Below are 11,563 nucleotides of genomic sequence, written 5' to 3' on the forward strand. Positions count from 1 at the left end.
TACTACAGTATAACTTATGAAGCAGCATTACCATGCACACACACACACACACACACACACACACACACACACACACACACACACACACACACACCACCTTCAGTCCATTACCCAGCTCCCATAGATCTGTTGGTTTATCAGATAGCTGGATCTTGTGGTCGATGAGACATAAACACAGTGGTATTTATTTAAGCAGTATGATCATTAGCCTCTGGCTCCTGGATAAATACTGGGCCATGGAAACTTGTTGATGTGTTTTACTGCAGCGAGCAGGGAGGATCAGATAATCATTGGCCCATTGGATTGGGTCCGAGAGAGAGAGAGAGAGAGAGAGAGAGAGAGAGAGAGAGAGAGAGAGAGAGAGAGAGAGAGAGAGAGAGAGAGAGAGGGAGGGAGAGAGAGATGGAGGAACCCCCATGTGGGCTTTTTGCTGGGCCAAATCCCTGACCCCTACTAATCAATAGTCTCCTTGGCAGCACTGATGATGCACCCTCTGTGTTACTGGAGAGAATAGACACACACACACACACACACACACACACACACACACTCTCTCTCTCTCTCTCTCTCTCTCCCTCTCTCTCTCTCTCTCACACACCTAAAACAGATAGTGAGATTGTTGAACAAACATGAACACATACAAATATAGATACTCACCTATTAGCACATGCACACTGAGACAAACAAACAGAAACATACGTTTCACAAACCTACAAGAGCACTGATCTCTCGTTCTCCACACACACACACACACACACACACACAATAACACAGATTATCAGTATCAATGGTTATTGATAATCAATACAAGCAAATGATAGAAAGCTGTAGTAAATGTAAGTACAACCGATTACTTGATATGATATTCAACTCCAATGAAAATGTTCATGAAATATGCATGAAACACTATTATGACATTTATATTATTAGTGATGGTGCATATCTTTATTCAATGTGGATTCACTCTATGAGTAAGAAGTGTAGATTGTGTTGTCTAGGTGCATTAAATTGAAATGATTTACTATTCAATGTGGATTCACTCTATGAGTAAGAAGTGTAGATAGTGGAAGTGTCTAGATGCATTAAATTAAAATTATTTATTATTATTATACAATGTAATATTAATGTGATTAGTTCTCTCTCCGTATGCCCTGTTGTTCTCCTCTGTGAAGTGGGGTGGGATGACCCGGCATGTGCCGCAGTTTGAAAGCCTGCTTTGAGTCTGATGACAGCTGCAATTACTCACATCCACCTACCATCCCACCCACCCACACACACACAAATACACACACACACACACACACACACACACACACACACACACACACACACACACACACACACACACACACACACACACAGACAGATAGACGGACAGCCACACACACTTTTGACCAGATGTTACATACATATTAGACAAGTTGTGTTTTATGAACTAAATGCAGAGAAACAAATTTCCCTCACGGGATCAAAAAAGTATATATTCTATTCTATTCTATTCTATTTATCAATCACATGTACTAGCAGTAGGTTTCTGAGTCTAGCTTAACAAATTCATTGTAGCATTGATCCAGGCATTTCATTCATTCATTTTCATTCCTTTACCCACCAAATGTTACTCTGCATTGACTGCTATCTAATCATTGACAGAGAGATGCTGAATCACAGCTGAGCTGAATGACAGTTTAACTTCTTTACGTCCACTTGTTAACCGTCCACCCCCCTCCCCGACACACTCTGTCAGATTTGCTCTGACTAATGACACTTGTCCTCACCCTCATCACTGGCAAAGTGTGCCACCATTAAGCTAATCAGTCACCATTCCACCCCCCCAACCACCACCACCCCCCACTCCAACCCCACCATCACAATGCCAGGGATGCGTTCGCTGAGGCGTATTGGATGGCAGCCATACAAGCCAACTGTGTGTGTGTGTGTGTGTTTACTCTAGAGGTGTAAAAGTCGCCATTGTGCCCGGGCACTTCCTGCCCCTGGCTGTCACTGTGCTAATTGCCCCCTCTCTCTTCGTCTCCTTTTGTGGGGCAGCACACTTCGGCCCGTGCCCCTCAAAAGACTGAGGCTCCAGAAAGAAGAGTGTGTGTGCGTGCGTGCGTGCGTGTGTGTGTGTGTGTGCGTGTGTGTGTGTGTATGTGTGTGTGTGTGTGTGTGTGTGTGTGTGTGTGTGTGTCTGTGTGTGTGTGTGTCTGTGTGTGTGTGTGTGTGTGTGTGTGTCCCAAATCCACCCCCGCCCCTCCCTCCCCCTCCTCCTCCAAGCGAGGAGGCGTCCAGGCCCCTTAAACGAGAGCCAGGGCACGTGTGCTCCACAATGGGGCCCCGTCCACTCCAGGCCAGATTAGGACGTAAACAAAAGCGCCGGCCCCCACAGTAATTACTGAGCAAACACCTTGGAGGGTGAATGGAGGAAGAAGGGCAAGACATGGCCCCCTTCTGCCAGCTGGGCCTCAAGCAGCGCTTACTGTAAGGGGAGGACAGGAGGAGGAGGAGGAGGAGGAGGAGGAGGAGGAGGGTGAAGGGGAGGAGACGAGGAGGAGAGGAGGCGGTGATGATGGCACAGGCATGTGCCACCCAAATTGGCCTTCTCCATATGCCTCCTCACACACACACCACACACACACACACACACACACCCCACACACACATACACATACACAGATCGAGGGAGCACAAAGCACGGCACACTTCTGGGGAGGGACAGGAGAGAGCCAGGGTCAGAGGTCAGGACGAAATATATCCCAAACGATGCTCCTTCTATTCTGCTGTGTTACAGTAAGCAGAAGGAAAACCAGAAGATCTGCTCTGAATACAGTGACTATAACTATAACTCACACACAGGCCCATAGAGAACTCACAGAATAAGGAAGAAGAACTTTTCAGAAATCATCAATTCTTATTGAATCCTAACCGTAGTTGCTCTTCCCTGCTCTTCTAGATAAAATAAAAGGCTAAACTTGTAACACTTTAGTGGTCGACGCAGAAGCATCACGTTCGCAATTCTCTAACATGTTATATATTCTCACAGGTTTAGTCACATAGTGAGAAGGATATCAATTACAACACACATTCAGTCTCCTTCTGGTGAGAGTTTACAACCCCAAAACCCTTCTGTAGTTACCTCAGCTATTTCTGCTACTTGTCACTTGTAAAAGTCATCACCAGTAAATAATAAAAACAAAATATTCAGCCAGGACACCAGTATTTGAGCCAATTCAGCCAGTTGGATTTCCAGCATTTGAGTCAATCAGCTACTCATTACTTGTTTAAACTGTCCCAATTATTCATTCATCACCATATTCCATAAACATGCTCGATAAACGCAACACTTAATGTTGACGCTCACAGAGCTCTAATCCCCTATACGGAGGCCAGCGATTAGGGTCAGCCCATCCTGCTGGACAGGTATTAGGTGGGATCAGCTCCCGCTGTGAGGATAGGGGATGAGGCGGCCTAGCGGGAGTTAAAGACTGGACATCAGTCAGGGGCGTTAGGCGCAGTGGTCACCGCTGCACTCTGGGGGTGGCTATTGAGATGCGTCCTGTCGAGCGGAAGCTGATTACGACTGCGGACTCGATTTACAGTACCACTGTGTGTGTGTGTGTGTGTGTGTGTGTCTTTCTCTCTCTCATCTGTGTGTGTGTGTGTGTGTGTGTGTGTGTGTGTGTGTGTGTGTGTCTATCTATCTGTATGTCTATCTATAGGGAAAGAGAGAGAGTGCATGTGTGCTTGTGTGTATTCATATTCATGTTGTGTGTGTGTGTGTGTGTGTGTGTGTGTGTGTGTGTGTGTGTGTGTGTGTGTGTGTGCGTGCGTGCGTGCGTGCGTGCGTGCGTGCGTGTGGTACGGAGTCATTAGGGAGATGAGGCTGGACAATAGATGCTTTCTGTTGGCTGAAACTGCATTGGGTGGATTTCCACAGCAACCTCTATGGTTTGAGTCTGACTCTCTTCTCCCATAGAGATAAAATAACCCAACAATCCCATATTCTACTTTCTCTCCCTCAATGAATATGTATGGCAATACTGTATGTATGGAGAGGGGTAGCTTGGACTGGACTCCACAGATGCAGGCCTTGCTGATACTGTTACAGTAATAGGCCATTCCCTAAATTCACTGGATGAATGCTGATTGTTTAACCTGCATACAAGTCAATCATACAGTGCTATTGTGCACTTGCTCCTAAACATCAATTATTCATAAAACCACTACACTCAAATGCCAATAATGTCTGTTGTGATACTGTATATGCTATGGTAATAAATAGTACCACTAAAACAATAAAAACACTTTTAACATTTTATGTGTGGGTGTCTGCACTGACCATGTGCCTTTATGAAACATTTTGCAATTTGCTGGTCGAGACTACATTCCTCTTCTGTTACACACAACTGCCCTTGCGGTGCCTGTGTGGCAGATCTTATTAAATAAGAGCCATAAAGACCAAGCATCACAGAAATACCTTAAAGTATAACCATTAGAGAAGATCAACACTTAAGAGACATTCTCAGTTGATTCAACTTCAAACTGAATGTTCATCTTTTTGTCATCTTTCAAGCCTTTTACTCTTATTCTTACATTACATCCACACAATCCATTTTGTTCTTAAATTTGTCCGTTGACAAATCCCCGCTAACTGTTTTAATGTGCCTCTAATCTTTCTTAGATTACCTGAGAGTGAATGCTTCCCTTTTCCAAAAAAACAAGGGAAGTCATTCATGACAATCCGAATAGATGGCCGTCTCTGCGCTATCAGATCAAGCCTGCCTTTATGCTCAAACTGCCCCAGAGTTCTTCTCTTCCCAGGGAATCTATTTAAAGTCCTGCCTCCCCAGCAGATGTGGATCATTCTAGCCCCTGGGCCTTGCTAGGACAAGCAGGCACTCTTAACCTGGTAGTTTAAGCTGCTGAAGAGCTATTTAGGCGCCATTCATATGAAGGTAATTGCCTACCATGAATATGAAATGTTTGCTGGTCCCTTTCAGACCATGGAGGGGCTGTGGATGTTCCCCCCACTAAAACAAAGAGCTGAGGTGTCAGCTCATTTCCATTTGGTCAGAGGCTTGGGGAAGAGCTCGCAATGGCCCTGCGTTTACTGTAAACTTTGGCCTTTCTCGGCTGAAAAGATGCTGAGCGATACTTAAAGCAGATCTTCTCTCACTGCACTCACATTAGTATCCATTTTGCCTCCCTGCAGCTGACTAGGCAGCCATGTTTTAATTAAGGATCGGAAACAGCTTCTGACGTGTCAATCATATGTGCAGGGCGTATAGGAGCAGGATCACAGTGGTTTCACGCTGCCTAATGCAACATTTGTTAATTTTCCCCCAAACAAAGGAAGACTGTCATTTCATTCATCAGGGAGACATGTTTCACTCGTGTCTTGGCCCATTGTTCAGCTGAGTTGTTCTTTAAGCAAAGTCGAAAGACACAGTTCTCACTGCTGTTTGGGCTGACATGCATTTCTTAATATCCTTGTGATTGATTGTTAAGGAACATTCAAAGCCCTATTGTCCACTGAGGTAGAGGGGATGGAGAGGTGGTGGTGGTGGTGTTAGTGTGGGTGCAGTTGGGATTTCATGGGGTGGGGTTGGTGGGTCTGAAGTGGCCTTGCTTCAGTCACATGGCATTACCATCAAGCTCTTTGTGTGGGGGGAGATGTGTTTTAGCATAAGCATGGGCCAATCTGTTAAGATAGCCACGCACAGTCAGGGGTCTGCGTGAGATTTTTTTTCTTTTTTTTTTTTTAAAAGGTGGCGAGGGGGGGTCCTCTCTGTGTGAGTTGGGAGCAAGTGCTTTCTAACCCCTCTGGTTCAATTATCATTCCACAGCATTAAATACAAATGTTTCTAAAGGCCTGGAGGTGTAGCATTTAGCAAGATAAACTTTTCCTCGAAATGTTACCAAATACAGAGTGAGGGAGGAGAGGGAGAGATCGGGGGCAAAGGAGAGAGGAAGAGAGGGAGAGAGAGAATGAAAGAAAGACAGATTCCATGTCAGAAATTGCATTACAAACCGATACTAATTAAAGTGGGTGCCTCTCGCTTACAGCCTGGCCCAGCACAACACTAAAGAGAGCCCCCCCCCTCCATCGACAGGTACAGTATCTCTGAGAGCCCAACACACGGCTGTAAACCCATTTGCTGATGAGCCCCTTACAGCAGACAAATACAGTAAACCGCAACTGCTCAATCCTCCTCTCCAATCTCCAGAAAAGCTCCTGCGCCTGCAGCCTGCCTGTGCTGTGAGTCCATGGCAACAGACACACACAGACCAAGGCAGCGGACATTTACATTACACTGCATTTGTTTGGCCAGAAGAACGTCCATTCTTGGCTATTTATGGCACAGTGAAAATAAACACTCAATCAGTTGTATTGTCCCAGTGACCTTGGTATTACTGGCTACCACTTGTCAAGCTACGGGATTTCTGGATCAACCCCTACTTCTGAGCCTGTATTCGGGAAGGGAAGTGTGTGTGTGTGTGTGTGTCTGTGTGTGTGTGTGTGTGTGTGTGTGTGCGTATGGCTTACTTGTACAGTTAAACCGACAGACACTTCATGTGAAGGGCCCAGACGGTGTTTCATTAGCGATTCCTGTAAGGTCAATATTGCAGTGAGGGTTAACAGGAAGAGTGTCTGCATGGGGCCTCTGACAGGCATCTGCTCAAGGCCACCACCACCGCGGCAGACAGGGGTTGGGCCGTCATCACTTACTGCACACCAGCATCCTCTGACATACACACACACTCATGGACATGCTTGTGGACATATGGAGTAGGCTATGACATTTTAGCATACATACTTAGACAAGTTATGTAGGAAACATATACAGACATGGTATGTACTTACTCACTCTCGCTCTTTATCTGTGCATGTTCATATTATCATTCTTGTGCCTATTTCCAGAACACATCTAGTGTAGTTTAGGCCTCTATTTTGTTAAAAGATGTTAGTATTTAACTCTTCTTTATTTGTGGGCCTGCATGTCAGATTACATCAGGTTGCATTTCTGCAAAGATTTCTATCTGTGAAATGTAGGTAAATCACTGCCATCTTGTGGCAATATATGACACTGCAGATGACTGTAGCCTACAAATTTCCTATTCAAACATGTCCAAACATGTCCAAACATATCCCAACATATCCCCATAAGTACACTAAAACAAACACCACTTAGAAGTCTCGCTGTAGTTTCGTAGATTCCTCAGCCTAACTTCAACCCTTATCTCACCCATACGCCTTTCCTCAACATTGTGTGTAGTAGGCCTAGTGTAGTGGCCAATGTAGCGAACAATAGCCTAAAGTTTAACTGTCCCACGAATCCGCGATATCAACTAGATTTTAGTGCAATACATGACACGTCTTTTTATTGTTTGGGTGAAGGCGATGGGAATAACAGAGAAACGGGAGTTAATTTAGAGAATGACATAGCTCCACACAACTGGGACAAGTGATGGTCAGGTAGGTAGGTATTGGCATCACATGCAGTCCTTGAGCCAGGTCCTAATTTTGGTCAATCGGTAGGCCTCAAGGTCTTCTGTCAAGGTACATCGCCCTAGAATTAGAAAATGTGATAGTTTTGTATTTGGGGTACCATTTTGTGTTTTTCTTGTCCATTCTGTGGACGGATATCTCAGAGGTGAATAGGCTAACATTTTCAAATACAGATATCCCCACAGCTGATTATTATTAGGCTACTTTTCTGACATGTTCTGTATCGATGTGTAAATGAGCCATCATCATACATACAAACAAACAAACTATTATCACCATTTTCACACCTAGGCCTAGACATCTAACAAACTTTCCAGTAGCCTACTCCTATATGCTGGAGGATTTCATAGATTTCAAGAGATTGTTGATTTGTGACCTCTAGCATGGAAAGTATAAGCTCTGGGGTTTTCAGCAAATGTATGTATGAAGACTTTCTAAGAAATACAGCATTTCAGGAATTATATTTCACTCTGTTGTCACCAAAATGAAATACAAAAATAAGAATTTTGAACATGCTTCATTCAATGCAAAGATTTATATTTTTTTGTTTATACAAATGACTGCATATTTCATAATAGCTAGCCTAATATACATATTTATATTTCACAAAACTTCCAATACAAAAAATATTGACATCATGTAAATAATCAACTGTGGAAGTTTTGTGGAGATATATTAGGCCCCTTCATTGTCCTATTCACCTGTAATGTATCCTGCATAAGCGTAGGCCTAACAGACAACAGGGTGATAATAACACACAAAAAGCGGTTACTGATGCAGTGCTACCCCTTATTTCCTAACTGGGTGGTACACCTTGACAAAAATCACCATGAGACATACATCTGATGATAGTACCGTCCAACCCTCTGGCTCACTAATGGTGGATGTAGATTTATTTTAATTGCCTTAAATTGAATGATCTGTGAGCAGCCCGAAGACACTATGCGAAATAAATTGCCTGTCATTTATAGTGACCACTAGGTGTCGCTACGCTCTAATATAAGCCAGAGCCGTACTGTAAGCTTTATAACTGTAATGATGTCAGTAAATGGCATTTGCGTCAGCTGATGCATCTAAACCAAACACACACACCCTCTGTGTTTGATTCTCAAAAGATTCATAACGTAGCCTAATGAGTTTTTGATCAATGGCCAAGTAATACATTAATCAAGATATTTCACCCTGTGTTATATCTGGGGAATTATAGTCAACACAGACCTGTTACAATAAATAGCAAATCAACCATAGCACGATGCTTTGTGGTTTCAGCAATGAAGATGTTTAATCTCCATGAAATATGTACTTAGCCTAGCCTACTGTCTAAACATGTGTTGCATAACACAGCCTAGAAAGCAGATGGTGGACCTACAAATGGAATTTACATTGAGTATTAATGCTAATGCACATCACCAGAAGCATTTTCAAATAACACTCAGCACTCACTATGTTTGCTATGATCTGTGCAGGCTACAAACGGTTGTTGTACACGTCCGTCTGAAGTCTCCGTTATAGGTGAAGGACATGGCAAATATAGGCTACTGATACCGCATAGTTGTTACCAGCATTATAATTTAGAGAAGACTTGGATCTTGTATTTTTCATAGCAAGGACAGACACACACACACACACACACACACACACACACACACACACACACACAGAGAGTGATATGAAATGGTCAGAAACATGGTATTTACACAGTAGGCCTATCCATTCCAGGTGTGTCTGTGGTTTGTCAAAAAAGATAAACTTTTCAGAAAAACACCTACATTTCACTGTTGGTTATCTGAACCATCTCTTCGCTACATACCTTTAGTCTGCCCATGCGTCATCTCCCTACATTGCTGATTCAGAGTCTATATTTGCCCATATAAACACATCTTAAAATATTTGGTGACATTGTCCAAAATCCTGCTCTGCCAACCAGTCCATGGTGTTATTTTCGGGCTTCTACAGACCTGGGAATAGACAAAATACAAACAAAACAACTTTGTGGCCTTTTGATAGATATCTTCGTCTTTGTCAATTCCCAGCTTCATCAGTCATGCCTTCAGCAACACCATCTTGGTCATCTGTCTCAATCCTGAAGACAGTTACAGTCTTATGCAATATGCCATCGCAAACGGAAATTTCAGCTTTGGCTTTGGGCATAACCCGACCAATACTACACCACTACCCCCTGTGCTCTGCGACTAAAAATGGCCGTCATGCGGGAGATGGGCCTGTAATCACTGGACATTACCAGAGTTGTGGAGGAATTTGGCGTAATGATGTTGTCTGGCATGGCCACCGGCTAAGCCCCCAGAGCAGCTGTAGTGGCAAGGACTAAAAGCTGTGACTGGACTGACCTCCCCATCCACCAGCCACTCTGCTGCACTCCAGTGACTTTCCCATTTTAAACACGCGCACGCACACACACACACACACACACACACACACACACACACACACACACACGCACACACATTCTCACCTCACACTAATGCTGACAAATACCATGCACAGGCAAGCACACACATTTGTGCACACATATATTCTTGCACACACACACACACACACACACACACACACACACACACACACCTTCTAACTGATGCATAGCCACACAAACAATCTCTAAGTACTTCACATACACATGACATACACACGCAACCAACATAACACAGTGAAACAAACAAACACACACATGCATTACATCCACACTCAAACGCTTCCATTTATTCATTGGCTGCACAACAGTGAACCCGCTTCACTGCGGCCATGAATAAAGCATCACTCCTGAGTGCTTGTGTGCATACATTCTTGCTGGAGATATTTAGGGTAGCCTACAGATATAAAAACACTGGTGCCTAAATAAAGGCCGCTCCCTCCCACCCTTCCTCCGTATAGACGTTTGAGAAGGCTGCATAGCTCTCCAGCCAAAATGATGAGTCACATGCTGTCTTCCCCTCCATGTCAGCTACTGATTTGTCCTTTTCAGGCTTGTAGTGAGAAAAAGGATGATAGTGGTTCATTGATCTCCATCAGTGATTGACTAGCTTAGGGTAAATCCCTCAGGAAGACAGGGAAGGGGCCAATATCTTATTTTGCCAAGCACAGTGTAAAATAGCACTGTTGACTGTAGCTGGTGATAGAGTTGAGCAACACACATGTGCAACACACACACACACACACACACACACACACACAAGCAGGTTAGGTCATGTAGATTCCTCTCTTCAGGAAAGGTGCATGGTATATTGACACATTGTAAATATTTATCATAGCCTAAAGAGAATAATTGTCATGATGATAAATTATGCTATCATGTTGAACAAAACAATTGTGTTAAACGTGTTCCAATGTGGATTGTTTTCTTTTCAAAAAACAAATAATCACATAGTTTTCATGTTAGTTAAATACAGCTTAGGCTATGTTTTCAGATCTAGTTGGCAAATAGCCTACTACGACAGCTGGCTACTACTGGTCATAATGTAGGCAAATGTGCTCTCTATCACCAGCTACTTTCCCTAGCCTACTGCCTACCATCAACCGCTGAACGAAACGGGGACAATATAACATCCAATTCACCCAACGGCACCCAACCACCTCTCGGGTCAGCAGGTTTCTCAGCTGTCGTTTATGCAGAGTTTAGGGTGAGATGGAATGCCGTGTAGGCTATGCATTTTGGAACTTGTAGTCCCACAGCATCAGATTCCTGCGAAATGTCAATGTTTTCGCTGTCAAAAGATCATTTCAAATTCTGGTGGGACAACATCTCTACGACAAGCAGAGTTTTACCGAGGTTTAGGTTGTTTCTGATAACTAAAAGGGGTTAACTGCGATCGAATAACAGCGGCGGGCTGTAAAAGACTACAAGTCCCTCAAATCCAGCAGAGTGGATGGTCTCTCGGCTCCCCCCCACTTCCATCAGTTACCCGCAATCTCATTCAGAGATAGAGTCCGCTCCGGGAAAACAACAGCCTACCTCCTCCTGTCCTATGTAAGTGTAGGCTACAACTGGTTATTGTAAAACCGTTCTTTTAGGCTATGTAAACGTTTTTTGTTTGATTAATG

General features: G+C 43.8%; 1 protein-coding gene across 1 annotated transcript in view; it reads left to right on the plus strand.

Annotated features, from left to right (window-relative positions):
* The first annotated feature begins 11,431 nt into the window (after nucleotides 1–11,431).
* Nucleotides 11,432–11,563, plus strand: part of LOC134065736 (solute carrier organic anion transporter family member 5A1) — a 54,486-nt gene continuing 54,354 nt past the window's right edge. Inside the window, exon 1 of the mRNA XM_062520770.1 lies at nucleotides 11,432–11,489. The gene's annotated coding sequence lies outside the window, so the exon portion shown is untranslated. The remainder of the gene's footprint in view (nucleotides 11,490–11,563) is intronic.

Source organism: Sardina pilchardus, chromosome 19 (genome assembly GCF_963854185.1).
Source record: "Sardina pilchardus chromosome 19, fSarPil1.1, whole genome shotgun sequence".
NCBI lineage: Eukaryota > Metazoa > Chordata > Actinopteri > Clupeiformes > Clupeidae > Sardina > Sardina pilchardus.